At 37.8% G+C, this 14,390-nt stretch overlaps 2 long non-coding RNA genes across 2 annotated transcripts; both read right to left on the minus strand.

Moving 5' to 3' along the window:
* Nucleotides 1-291: 291 nt before the first annotated feature.
* On the minus strand, nt 292-4,125 carry LOC118222461. Its single transcript, XR_004764288.1, has 2 exons — nt 3,971-4,125; nt 292-866 (listed from the first exon to the last, which is right to left on the minus strand). It is a non-coding gene; the product is annotated as an uncharacterized LOC118222461 (long non-coding RNA).
* A 2,161-nt stretch (nt 4,126-6,286) lies between these two features.
* On the minus strand, nt 6,287-12,223 carry LOC118222462. Its single transcript, XR_004764289.1, has 3 exons — nt 12,088-12,223; nt 9,051-9,101; nt 6,287-6,701 (listed from the first exon to the last, which is right to left on the minus strand). It is a non-coding gene; the product is annotated as an uncharacterized LOC118222462 (long non-coding RNA).
* Between the last annotated feature and the right edge of the window lie 2,167 nt (nt 12,224-14,390).

A 14,390-nucleotide genomic window follows, 5' to 3' on the forward strand; every position in this document is an offset into this window, starting at 1 on the left:
ATGAACATGAAAGGTAAAAAGAAAATATAGAGGTAATTGTTTTCTTCATTGTTTTAACGTGGTGTCTATCTAATTAGAGGCATGTCACAAACAATGTGAATAACACTGAACTGCAGGGAATTTTCAAATAATAATATTTTTCAAATAAATGCACTCGGGATATTTCTAAATAACACATTATTAATAGCGTTTGATGTGTTAGCTGAATATGTCTCACTGTATTGTTTATGCTTATTGTGTGTAATGTTCATTTAGTGACTGTATTGACTTAAAAATACGAGAAGAAGCAGGTTGCAGTGAAAGCCTTTATTGCCGTGAAGCATATTGTTTCAACTGGTTATAAGCTCCAGTTAGATGAGTGCATTAATTTTAGCATAGCTCTTATCATTTTCACTGCACATATATCAGAGGTATCTTCACTTACAATATATGACCCTCTTCATAGTGCACAGGTAACTTGTCCGCATTGCAGTCGATGACGATGTTTCTCATGCTGTTGGATCCTGTGTATTCGCATGGGGGCCGGTCTGATCCCCCCTTGCGCGTGCAGGTGATGACACGAAATTGTTGCGACGATCTGCGAAGAACTCTGCCATCCGGCATGGTGTAGGCTTCCCCGGCCTTGTCACAGACAGCGTTTATGAGGTTTGTGGTAGATGTAGAAATAACACTGTTGACCGCTTTGCAGTGATTGCTATAATAACTTTTGTTGATAGTACCCATCTTCTTATTACAGTCTTTTACCGCCATGCCCTTTTTGTAATGCTGAGTGGTGAATTTTTGGTATTGTGTGTCCTGTGAAATCACTGTGCAAGTGATGGCAAGGATCAGGAAGAGCAGAGAGAAGGTGGCCTTCATGATTGCGCCTGGGGAACATACACACAATTAGTGAGTATTATTTGTTGAAACTCTGATATATTTCAAAAGCTTCAGTATTGCAATACATTACACATGTAAGCCAATAAACAGCTAAATAGCCCACTTCCTCTCATACACACATGACCACGGACATGCGCACACATACACGCAACATACACCAACCTCAGCCCTCAGCTCATCTTACTCCAATGTAAATATTTAATAATGTAATTTCAGAGTTGCTGGCAGGCTGTTCTGCTATAAAACTTTTAGTCTGCTAAACTGTATCAGTCAATATACGTACTGTACACATTGTTGAAGGCAGTGTTAATTTTGTTAACGAAAATGTTGACGAAAAATATGCGTCAACGAACTTTTTCCCATGACTAAGACGACACCTTGACGATTCGAAAATGGATCTTTGAAAATAAAAACTGCGACTAAATCTGTTTTCATTTTCGTTAACGAGACGAGACTAAAAGGTTAGTGGTGGACTAACGGATATTGAAATTGCATTAATTCTTTTTTCCCATCGTGCATGCATCTACCGGTATCTGCGTCCTGGAGGCTGGCTGGATATGCCCCTCATTTCCCAATTGGAAATAAACACTGGTGGGGGGGGGGGGTGGTCTGTTTCACTAATGGCCACAGTTGGGGAGTGGGGGTTGTTCTTCTTGTAGTGACTGCAGTCATCTTATCGTTTCCCCACCAGAAAGGAAGTTTATTCTGTACTTTTAAAATAACAATAGAATCCCTGTCCTTCCCGCTGTGCGTTGCTGTCATTCCTTAGGAAAGAGTACAAGTTCTCAGACTGGTTAAATAATTTCTTTCAAGGCCAGACTTCCACGGCTTGGACTTCAGGAACTTGTCCTCTAAAGGAATTCCACCAGTCAAAGGAACAAAGAGCTCATTGGCCAAAAGTCAATCCACAATGTTTTTAGTTCACATGTTTGGTTGGTTATGTTTTGGTTCAGAGTACAGAACCTTTTAACACCGAGAATATATTTGATTGGATATTGAAAGTCTTATTTTCACAGCAATGGTATGGACAGGGATACATTCCCTAGGTGCATTCCCCAGAATGCAGCAGGAAATAACGTAACAGTCAGGAAATGGCAGGTTAGGCAAACACTGCCTTCTCTGTGAAAAATAAACATGTGAACTGTGAACATTTTTTTTTTTAAACAATTATTTAATTTATGGTCAATGTCATTACTTTACTCTTCTGCCTGTATTTTTATCACAGTAATTTTATCAACAGAACAATCCTCTCTTTTGATGTAGATACATAGAGAAACATTTCCTCCAATCCATTCACTTTTTTGAGCATCTGCTTGTAGTGTGGTTTTCAGACATCAACAATACATGGTTCATTTTCTCTGTCTGAACTTCTGTGTGTGTGTGTGTGTATATATATACATATATATATATATATATATTCATAAGTAAATGCACTTTGATTGAAAATAAATAAATCTCCATTGAACATTCAGATATTAATTCCATGATATCAATTTTTGTTTTTTAGTTCACATTTGGACGCAAAATCTAAGCAAAGCAGTGCATTCTTGTCATTGGTTGAATGCTGCCCGGATCCTACCTCTCCACACAGATGATACACACAGTACACACGTGCCACACCTGCCAGCGAGAGCACCAAATTAGCGAGTGATTAATGATAATACGATGGCTTCAACACCAGTTCAAGGGCTCGGTAGAAAAAAGGGAACTGATATATGGACACACTTTATTTACAATTCAGCAGAAAGGAAAACACAATGCACACTAGTAACGGGAGAGAAACCCTGCGGCCACAAATTAGGTGGGAAGAATACAACCAACCTGAAGTGACACCTGAAGGCATATCACCCTGCTATTTATTCCACGGTAAGTTCATGTCAATGATAACTAATGTTAACTAGTCAGTATATAAGTTAGCTAACGTTAGGTTAACATTGAGGTGGTTAATTTCTGCTACTGCTGGTATCATACTGTATCTGATGCTGAAACTCTGATTGTTAAATCACTCTGCTTTACCACTTTTTGTTTTTCATTTACACAGTGACTTAAACCAAAACAACACAGTGTACATCAAACAGTTAGAAGTGTATGATAGTTAAAGACATTGTAAACTGTAAAGCAAGTGTCTGGAAAAACACTACCTAAGTTGTTTTATTATGAGAGAGAAATACATATCTCTTTTGGACCCAAGTTGATTTTATTATGAGAGAAATACATACCTCTTTTGGTTTTATGCAAAGTTTCAGAAAATATATAACCACAATAGTCAAAGAAAGAATGTTTCGCTTCTTGACTTTGAGTAAAGCAGCATTCCACACTTCTATCTGTGCAATATCCTTAGCTTAGTAGTAGCGAGGACAGCAAAGCAGCATAACATCAATGGGAGAGAGAGGCTAGTGTACAGATATCCAGCTAAGGTAAGTATATTACACAAATAAGTGTTAACAGAGTGAAATGTTGCTTTAAGTGTTGTAACAGCCACTTACTATATTACATCTTTTGAAATTCCAGCATACTTGATACAACCTGACAACTTGCATCCAATTTCCAATACCTGTATTAACTTAGTTGAATTAATTTGAATAGAAAACATCAAACATAAAGCAGGGAGTCCCTGCGACGACTTTTTGTTGACTAAAACTAGACTAAAATGTTTTGAGTTTTTGTCGACTAAAACTAAGAAGGATAAAAAATGACTAAATGTGACTAAAACTAATGTGCATTTTTATCTAAAGACTAAGACTAAATCTAAAATAGCTGCCAAAATTGACACTGGTTGAAGGCCATTATTGATTTGCTCTTTTAGGAAATGATTGTCTCTATACTAGTGTATAAGACTTTGCTAAATGTATCTGCATTGCAGTGAAGAAGAGCTATCTCTATATGCATGTGGTTGCATACAGTATCATTTATATTTTTGAACTATATTACATTTAAGGAGAATTACACACTTATTAAATATTAAATTAAAATAACAAAAAACTGTACTGGGTTCTTATCACAGTGTGAAGGCAATATATTTTTTTTTTATCAGGAATTTGTTTTGCAGAATGCAAATACAGAGCTGCATAAATCCTAATGAGTTACCAACCTGCCGAATGTGTCCGGTCTCTGGTGGGCTCAGGGTGTCCGTCTGGGTAAAATGAATGTCAGCTAAAGGTGATCCTCAGATGAAGGTGTCTTTCAGGTGAGTGTGACTATTTGACTTTAGTGTTCTGACGTTTATAACGTGGATGGGGGAGTGGCTACCTCCTGAATTTTACCAGGAAGAACACTTATGGGAGGACGAGTGCAGCCTTTGCGGAAATATGAAAATAATCAGTTAAGCGTTATTTTGAAGCAATGTTAATTACAGACATGGCAGATAATACTTTTAATGGCAGGCTTAGATTTGAATTAATGACTTGTAGACAGTGCTTTGTATATGTCGATAACTTGGCATTTTTGTACATGTTATTCATCAGATATCATGTATTTGTGTTCATTATCAGTGTGACTGTTTTTACTGAAAGAAAATCAATATACTTGCCGGGAAGAAGTCATTATCTATACGACCGGTAAGATTATCTACTGGACCAAAGTGCAATGCTGATTTTTGAGTTTAATTTCAGGGCCGTCTGTGGTAATGTCAGTACACTCGGTTTGTCGCCTTGTTTGCAAGATAGCTAATGTTAAACTCGATCAAAACGGTGAAAGCAGAACGGTGTAAATTGTGGGTGTACTTTATTTGGATTTGAGAAACATGAATGAATTTCCAGCAAAGAGTTCACAGATGCAAAAGCAATACTTTAAATGTTTTGTTTTAGTTAGCCAGCAAGGCGAAACATCTAACCTCAGCACCACGCAAATATTCTACTTTTCCTCTGCCCAAAGAAATGTTTATCTGCAGTTCTAGTGGGAACTTAAATTAATTAGCATGTGGTCACACATGCTGAACCCATGTAGTGTATCACTACTCAAATGCATTTTCAAATTTTCATAATACCAAGTGTTCAAGATAGCAAACCGCCTGTCTAGCTGCACATGTAATTTGCAGATAAGTTTGTTGCCAAAATTGCACTCTTTCTTTATCACAATCCAATGCAGCTCTTGTTTAAATTAGTCCAAATTTGACCTATGAGCAGTTGAAGATGTTTCATCTTAACTTTGATCTTAGAAATCGTACCGTTGATAGCATAAACCACAAAATTAGTGTGAGATGCTCCTTTAAAATCAGAAAAAATATTTTCTGAGCGATTGTTAACCTATGACACCTTTATCAAACATCCACTTTTGGCCATGTAACACACCATATTAATATTTAACTAACACTTTCTTTTCAGTATTTGCGAGGATGCGTAAACCAGAATTGGTTTGTTTCATTATCTGTACGACCGGTAACATTATCTACTGGACCAAAGTGCAATGCTGATTTTTGAGTTTCATTTTATGGCCGTCTGGGGTAATGTCAGTACCCTCGGTTTGTCGCCTTGTTTGCAAGATAGCTAATGTTAAACTCGGTCAAAACGATGAAAGCAGAACGGTGTAAATTGTGGGTGTACTTTATTTGGATTTGAGAAACATGAATGAGTTTCCAGCAAAGAGTTCACAGATGCAAAAGCAATACTTTAAATGTTTTGTTTTAGTTAGTCAGCAAGGCGAAACATCTAACCTCAGCACCACGCAAATATTCTACTTTTCCTCTGCCCAAAGAAATGTTTATCTGCAGTTCTAGTGGGAACTTCTGGATAAGAGCATCTGCTGACTGTTATAAAGTCAGTGGCAGTATTGGAGAAATATCTTTTGGGTACCGGTTATTCATTGTTTTAACGTGGTGTCTATCTAATTAGAGGAATGTCAAAAACAATGTGAATAACACTGAACTGCAGGGAATTTTCAAATAATAATTTTTTAAATAAATGCACTTGGGATATTTCTAAATTACACATTATTAATAGTGTTTGAAGTGTTAGTTGAATATGGTAAATGGACTGCATTTATATAGCACTTTACAATTGATGCCTCACATTCACCAGAGCAATTAATGGTTAGGTGTCTTGCTCAGGGACACTTCAACATGGCCAGTGCGGGGGATTGAACCGGCAACTCTCCAACTGCCAGACAACCGCTCTTACCTCCAGAGCTATGTCGCCCCAAACATGACCCACTGTATTGTTTATGCTTATTGTGTGTAATGTTCATTTAGTGAATGTGTCAACTTAAAAATACGAGAGGAAGCAGGTTGCAGTGAAAGCCTTTATTGCAGTGATTTTTACTGCTGTTCTTGCATGCAGAATATCAGCAGGTTGGGAAGCATATTGATTCAACTGGTTATAAGCTCCAGTTAGATCAGCACATTCTTTTTAGCACAGCCCTTAGCATTTTAACTGCACAGATATCAGATATCAGTTATCAAGCTGAGTGTGATAGTGCACAGGTAATCCGCTATTACAAGCAATCACAATTAATTGTGTTTTTGGGTATGCTTGATAGTTGCAAGGGTTTGATCCTTTTATGTATTCGCAAATGATCAAACTAAATTTAGTTGTTGATTTGTAAGAATTTGTGCTGCCCTTCACAGGGAAGTCTCTCCCTGCATTGTGACAGACTGCAGTAATGGCATCTACTCTCTGTCCTGTGATGAAAGTGTTGAATCGTTTGCACTCGCCTCCATTGTAATTTGCATTGACATAATTCATGTCATTATTACAATCTTTAACTGTCATGCCGAAATGATAATGCTGAGCCATGAATTTTTGGTATTGCTTGTTTTCTGCAATCACAGTGCACGTGATGGCCAGGATCAGGAAGAGCAGGGAGAAGGTGGCCTTCATGGTCATCCCCTGTGGAAGACATAAGCAATAAGTGAGCATATTTATTGAAACTCCTCATTTAAAAGAGGTCTTCAATATTGCTAATATTATTTTTTTTCAAGTATACAGGCAAAAATACTTGATCAATTTTGGCAGTACTGGAGCATACAATACTGGCACAATATATGGTCCTGGCTATATTGTTATGTTCGGGCATCAGGTGTCAAATAACCACCAGGGTAGGGTAGATCCTAACCAATAACCAACCACCAGGAGGAGACAGAATCTCCCCTGTCCCACCAGGATAGACAGAATAAAAAAAGTCAACAATACAAGAAAACAACATTGATTGCAGTGGTTGGTTAATCGATTATTTCATTTTCCCATACAACAAAGTAAATCACTCTTTATTAGGCAGGGGAGAAAAACTCCTTTGAAAATGAATGGAGGCAAAGTCACTATAGTGACCATAGCCAAAAAAATGCAAAAGAGATTTTGAGAGACTAGATATCCAATACCCACAGTCCAAAAAACTGACTTAATGAACAAGTTAAAAATAACCTTCCAAGTTATTATATTGTCCAGTCCTCAGGCAAAATACAAAAAAATATACATTTACAAATAACATGAAGAAAACACATCTATGCCCCCCTTTATGCTAGCTACCAGAAATAAATTCCCATACAAATTTGCATTCCCATTTATATCGCACATTACACAGCAAATGAAATCGCAGCAACATAATTTGCATCGTAAGCCAACACATAGGAGCATTGGAGATCAGAAACAAGTCGAAATGTAAGTTCTATTAAATCAGCTGCGTGCGAACAATCGTGAGTCCCCAAACCAATTCAAAAAGTACTTCTAAAACATTTGAATCATTGGTTTGACATAACTGGTGTGGCTAATGTGGAAAAAAAAGAACTATTTCTTGTTATTTTCTTGTTTACACTCTTAAGTATCCAATACCAAAATAAGGTTCATGGGGGATTTTTATTCATGCTTGTCTCACTGAAGTGTTGACAGTTCTTGCTATGCCTGGAATGAACTTGAATACTTCCAAGCTTTTTATACAGTATGCAAGTATGATTTTTAGAACTCCCAGTCATGGAATTTTATATTGTCAGTCAACAATATAAACTCTTACAACTAGCGGTGCACAATATGGAAATTCAAGGGCCATTATCAATACCCAGTAGTTGACTGGCCATATTCATTGATAATAATACCTTCCTGTTTTGCATTACAGCATATATGTAATCCACAACCAAGTTTCCACATTCGTGGCAGAAGTATAGCAGCACAAACGCAGGTCACAGGTTCAATTCCCGGGTTGGACACAGCCGTTGTACCCTGGAGCAAGGTACCTAACCTGAATTGCTTCAGTATATATCCAGCTGTATGTCACGGTTCTGGGTGGTAGTGGCTATCCTTGGCCACTGGAGGGCATCCTTGTCACTTCTTTCCCCTGATTGGGCTAATTGGGTTCACCTGCTGTAGTTCCTATTTAAGCACTTGCTGGCCTGCTGTTGGTGCTTTTGTGTCAACTCTTGTTACACGTCAGCTGGTAAAGCTGTCAGTGTGTTTTGTAACTTTTCAGTGCTGTAACAGTCTCTCTTCCCCCTTTGTGAAGAGATCTCTGTTGTACTGAATGCTGAGACTTAAGGGATTATTTGCTAAGGTTGCACAATAATCCTTTATTCGGCGTTACATTTTGGGTGGTTTGTTATCAGTCCTCGGTACTAGGGATGCTATCATTAGTTTTCACCTTTACATTTTTTACTTTTATGAGACAGCTTATTATACTCCTTTTTCTGTTCGGTTTTGCCCTTTTCTCTGGGTAGATTTTGGTTGGTATTGAACAGCAGGGCTTACCTGAGAGGCATCAATTGTAAAGCGCTTTGGATAAAAGCGCTATATAAATGCAGTCCATTTAACATTTACCACCCAGAGGAGTATATCACTCTGTTCTGTCTAGTTTTCTTACTTCTTTCCTTAGTTCTTGCCTACTGTTAGACCTTTTTGATTGGGATAATCTCCCCTAGGAGTTTTCTATGTAGTTTTATAGACTCCTTAGTTCTTTTCACCCTTTCACGGGTTGTCTAACTTAGTACAGTATACCTGGGATATTCTCCCTTAGGAGTATTTATTTTTTTGTTTGGTTACTTTGTCCCCTTCCTCTAGTCTTTTGAGACCTTACTCCACACCGAGTGGATAGCTTTCAGATCCCCCCCACTATATAAATGGATGCAATGTAAAAGCTGTGTAAGTCACTCTGGATAAGAGTGTCTGCTAAATGCCTGTAATGTAATGTAAAACATGTTACAGTATGATGAAAAGGTAACACATTTTCTTGTTAAATAAAATATTTCAACTTACTTTATTATTAAGCAGCGAAGATGTATTGAGAAGTACTTCTGATGAATCTGCCTGTGTCACACAATACATAAAAGGACAGACATGATCTTTCTTTTAAAATGTTATAGGATCAATTGCTATGCATTACACACGTAAGCCAATAAACAGCTAAATAGCCCACTTCCTCTCATACACACATGACCTCAGACATGAACACACTGCATAACTTACAAAAACTACATATCCTAAAGCAGTGGAACAAGAATGAATCCCAAATTCTAATATTATTTTACTCTAACTTTATACTATAACTTAAAATACAACTATTAAAGTATTAACATGTATCTTACTCCAATGTAAATATTTCAGAATGTAATTTCAGAGTTACTGACAGGCTGTTCTGCTATAAAGCTTTCAGTCTGCTAAATTGTATTGGTCAATATAGGCACTATATAGACCACTATGAAGGCTGTTGTTGTTTTGCTATTTTAGTAAATAACTGTGTTCAAGTTGCTGTATAAGGCGTTGCTAAATGTATCTCAATTGATGTAAAGAAGAGCTATCTATATATGCACGTGGTTGCATATGGTATCATTTATATTTTTGAACAATCATATTACATTTAAGAAGCATTAAATATTAAATTAAATGAAAAAAAATTTACTGGGTTCTTATCACAGTGTGAAGGCAATATATATACACTCCTTGGCAAAAAAATGGGCCAAGCCCAAAATGGCAAAATATTAAGCTTTTAACGGTCTTAACAACAAATCATTGATCAGAAAATTAGCAAGAATTAAACAAATGCACTCTTGAGACCTCCTGTGCCACCATTTGCTTGTTTACTTTTGCTGCAGTGAACTATTTGGGGAAAAGCTAGAAACAGGGAAATTCACTTATATAGTCTTCTTGTACGCAAAGGTAAAATCATGATAATGATTAAAATGTTTGATGTAAAATTCAAACTAACACATGTCTGGGTGTACAAAATTTTCCAAAAATATCTTCTGGGATGTTTGTTTCTGAAAGATTAGTCATTATTTGGTTATCTGCCACACCAGATGCGGCCCATCAAGGGCCTGATAACAAGCTCATGAATTGAATCAGGATCGATAGAGCAGGGAGAGATCTACAGTATGCAGTGATGTGAGTCCCATGGTAAAGGAGTGAGAAAATCTGCTCCAAAAAAGCAAAATAGCATGCAGGGGTTGCTGCCAGAAACCACATAGCTGGTCTTCGTCAGGCCAACTGTAGCTATCCTGAAATTTACAAGACCCTAAAGGCAGAGGAAATCCTTATTTCTCTATCAGCTATTAATGCTTTGGAATAAAGGAGAATATTGCAGAAAGGCTTGCTTCCCATAATTGAAAAGTTGTTTTCTAAAGAGAAACAATCAGATGTTATTTTTCAACAAGACAATGCTCCTGCCCACATTGCAAAGACCACCAAAAAGTGGCTTGAGAACAAGTCCGTCAGGCTCATGTTTTGGCCTGGTCAGAGTCCAGATTTGAACCCTATAGAGAATATTTGGTCTCACATTAAACACAAACTAACTGGGAAACATTTTTCAACTACTCATCAACTGTTCAAAGCCATCAACAATGAATAGAACAACACTGACTCTCCTTTCTGTAAAAAGCTGTTCACAAGTTTACCTACAAGGCTTAAACATTTAAAGAAATCAAAGGGAAAAGCTATCCCATACTAAGTTACTTTATCTATTTGTTTAATTCTTGCTCATTTCCTGAATAATGATTTGTTGTTAAGACATTAAAAGCTTAATATTGTGCCATTTTGGGCTTGGTCCATTTTTTGCCCAGGAGTGTGTATATATTTTTCCCATTCCACAATGCCCAACTTACACATTACAGTCTGGAAACATGAAGTGGCTTTGAAGCGAAAATAAGAGATCACTCTCCATTTGGAAACTGTAATGAAATATTGATATCACCAAAGTGCTATGCTGATTTTTTGAACCCGTGTTCAGCAGTTGTCTACGATCATGAAAATGCACTGCTTGTACGTCGCTTTGGATAAAAGCGTCTGCCAAATGAATGTAATGTAATGTAATGTAATTTTTGAGTTTAATTTCAGGGCTGTCTGTGGTAATGTCAGTACACTCGGTTTGTCGCTTTGTTTGCAAGATAGCTAATGTTAAACTCGATCAGAACGGTGAAAGCAGAACGGCGTAAATTGTGGGTGTACTTTATTTGGATTTGAGAAACATGAATGAGTTTCCAGCAAAGAGCTGCAAAAGCAAAAGCAATACTTTAAATGTTTTGTTTTAGTTAGCCAGCAAGGCGAAACATCTAACCTCAGCACCACGCAAATATTCTACTTTTCCTCTGCCCAAAGAAATGTTTATCTGCAGTTCTAGTGGGAACTTCTGCATAAGAGCATCTGCTGACTGTTATAAAGTCAGTGGCAGTATTGGAGAAATATCTTTTGGGTACCGGTTGATTCAAGGACGCCATGTTTTTTCACTCTTCTGGAGTGTGTGTGTGGACAGGAGAAGGAAGGGAGACTTGCGTCATTCCTGGTCAATTAACCAGAGAAGAGAACAGGGCGACTACTCGACTACTCGCCCTACTAAAACTAGACTAAAATGTTTTGAGTTTTCGTTGAGTAAAACTAAGAAGGATAAAAATGATTAAATGCAACTAAAACTGATGTGCATTTTCATCTAAAGACTAAGACTAAATCTAAAATAGCTGCCAAAATTGACACTGGTTGAAGGCCATTATTGATTTTCTCTTTTAGGAAATGATTCTCTCTATACTATTGTATAAGACTTTGCTAAATGTATCTGCATTGTAGTGAAGAAGAGCTATCTCTATATGCATGTGGTTGCATACAGTATCATTTATATTTTTAAACTATCATATTACATTTAAGGAGAATTACACACTTATTAAATATTAAATTAAAATAACAAAAAACTGTACTGGGTTCTTATCACAGTGTGAAGGCAATATATATATATATATATATTTTTTATCAGGAATTCTTTTTGCAGAATGCAAATACAGAGCTGCATAAATCCTAATGAGTTACCAACCTGCCGAATGTGTCCGGTCTCTGGTGGGCTCAGGGTGTCCGTCTGGATAAAATGAATGTCAGCTAAAGGTGATCCTCAGATGAAGGTGTCTTTCAGGTGAGTGTGACTATTTGAGTTTAGTGTTCTGACTTTTATAACGTGGATGGGGGAGTGGCTACCTCTGATGTCATCAGAATTTTACCCAAAAGCCTTTATTCTATGAAAATAAAAAAACTGCACGTCAAGATTAAGAAGATCACATAAAATGGGGTGCACAACTCTGATCCTTAAGGGCTGGTCTGTGTGCTGGGTTTTGTTCCAACCTCTTCCCTTAGTTTTCTGACAGCTAGCTGTGCTGGTTCATTCCTTGAGCATGGTAAAATCTTCAAGTTAAACTTGCAGTCTGGGGCTGTAGCTGCTGCTTGTACAACTGACAGATCAAGAGATGATTGAACTAATGAAATAATTAAGAAGTTGGCACAAACTTGTGAAATGGATCAGCTCTTTTTGTGCACCCCTGATGTAGATGCTGTTCTGCTGGTGTACTGACCAAGCAGAAATGAAAGATAAAGAAATTGGGAGGAAAGGACAGAGAAGTGAAATGAGAAATGCTCAGTGTCAAGTATAAAGAGCAGCTAAAATGTCTGAATAGGAACATCATCAGCCCCTGAATGCATATAAATATAAATCCAAAGAAGTTTCCTGCATAGTTTGGTTGTTAAAGGTACTGGTCTTAAGGGCAGGCTGGGTCCTTCAGTCATATTAGATGTAAATGTTGAGGACATGATAATAACATGACTAGTAAGACACTGTTAGCTTAATCCCACCAGGGGTCTGGTGGAATCAATGCCAGCGATGAAGCCAGGATTTATTATTTATTTATTTTTGGAGAAGGGAGACTGGCAGATGGCTGCAACAAGTTACTTTTGTTCTCTTTTCCTGTAAACACATTTTGCACAAGAAAAAAAACTGGTGGTGGTATTTTAACCCAAAAACCTCTCCCTATGTCATTGGTAAACACATTCCAGTTGTTTGATACAGGCTCTCCTGTAGTACCGTATGGGCTGCGGTCAGAGGTGGGTAACCCGGCTTCAAAGAGTAAAAAGACTGACCATGTATTTGCTCCACCACCATGCACTAAACCAGCTGACTCTAATTAGCATAACTCTTCAGCATGATAGGAGACTTAATTATTGTAATCAGCTGGTTTAGTGCATGGTGGTGGAGCAAATACATGGTCAGTCTTTTTACTCTTTGAAGCCGGGTTACCCACCTCTGGCTGCGGTTTGTAGAACAGTCATTGGCTCACAGCTAGAGCTTTATGGGAGTTTAAGCTGCAGAGCCTGTTTCAAACTGGGGGCAACAAAAATAGACAAAAAGAGTTGCCTCCAAAAGCAAAAAGAGTTGTGTTCTTGTAGGAGACAAGGAGGACACGCACACACGCACAGATTTTTCTTGACTTTTTTGCTCTGTACACCACAATTTTTGGTTTTTAATACAACAATTAATTTGTGATTAAAATGCAGATTCTCAGCTGTTATTAAAGGGAATTTTATACATTTTGGTTTCACCATGTAAAAATTACAGCACTTTTTATACATAGTCCCCCCATTTCAGGGCACCATAATGTTTTGGACAAATGGCTTCACAACGGATTCTGACAAGTCAGGAACTGCTTTCTTGGTGCAGGTGTAAGAACGCTTTCAGTATCTCATCTTGATTCTAAGCTTTTGATTGTCTTTGGAGTCTGTTATTGGCATTTGTCAACATGAGAACCAAAGATGTGCTAATGTGCTAAGTCCAGAAAGGTATTATGAGGCTGGGAAAGAAGAAAAAACAGGCAGAGACATAGGCCAAACCTTAGGCTTACCAAAATCAACTGTTTGGAACATCATTACGAAGAAAGAGTGCGCTGATGAGCTCCGTAGTCACAACAGGCCTGGTAGGCCAAGGAAGACCCCCACAGTTGATGACATGACAGTGACATTATGATATCATAATGAAGAAAAACCCCCAAACACGTATGACTGATCAGAAACACCCTTCGGGAGGCAGGTGTGGATGTATCAGTGACTACCGTATGCAGAAGACTTCAGAAACAGAACTACAGAGTCTACACTGCAAGATGTAAACCACTGGCTAGGCGCCAAAACAGGGTGGCCACGTTACAATTTTCCAAGAACTACCTAAAGGAGCTTGCAGAGTTCTGGGGAAAAAAAACATCTTGTGGACTGGTGAAACCAATATTCAGTTCCATACGAGTCATGGCACAGGCAAAGTGTGCAGGCAAAAGGAACTGCCCCAAGATTTAAAGCCATTAAAAT

Source organism: Anguilla anguilla, chromosome 3, assembly GCF_013347855.1.
Source record: "Anguilla anguilla isolate fAngAng1 chromosome 3, fAngAng1.pri, whole genome shotgun sequence".
In the NCBI taxonomy this organism is placed as follows: domain Eukaryota; kingdom Metazoa; phylum Chordata; class Actinopteri; order Anguilliformes; family Anguillidae; genus Anguilla; species Anguilla anguilla.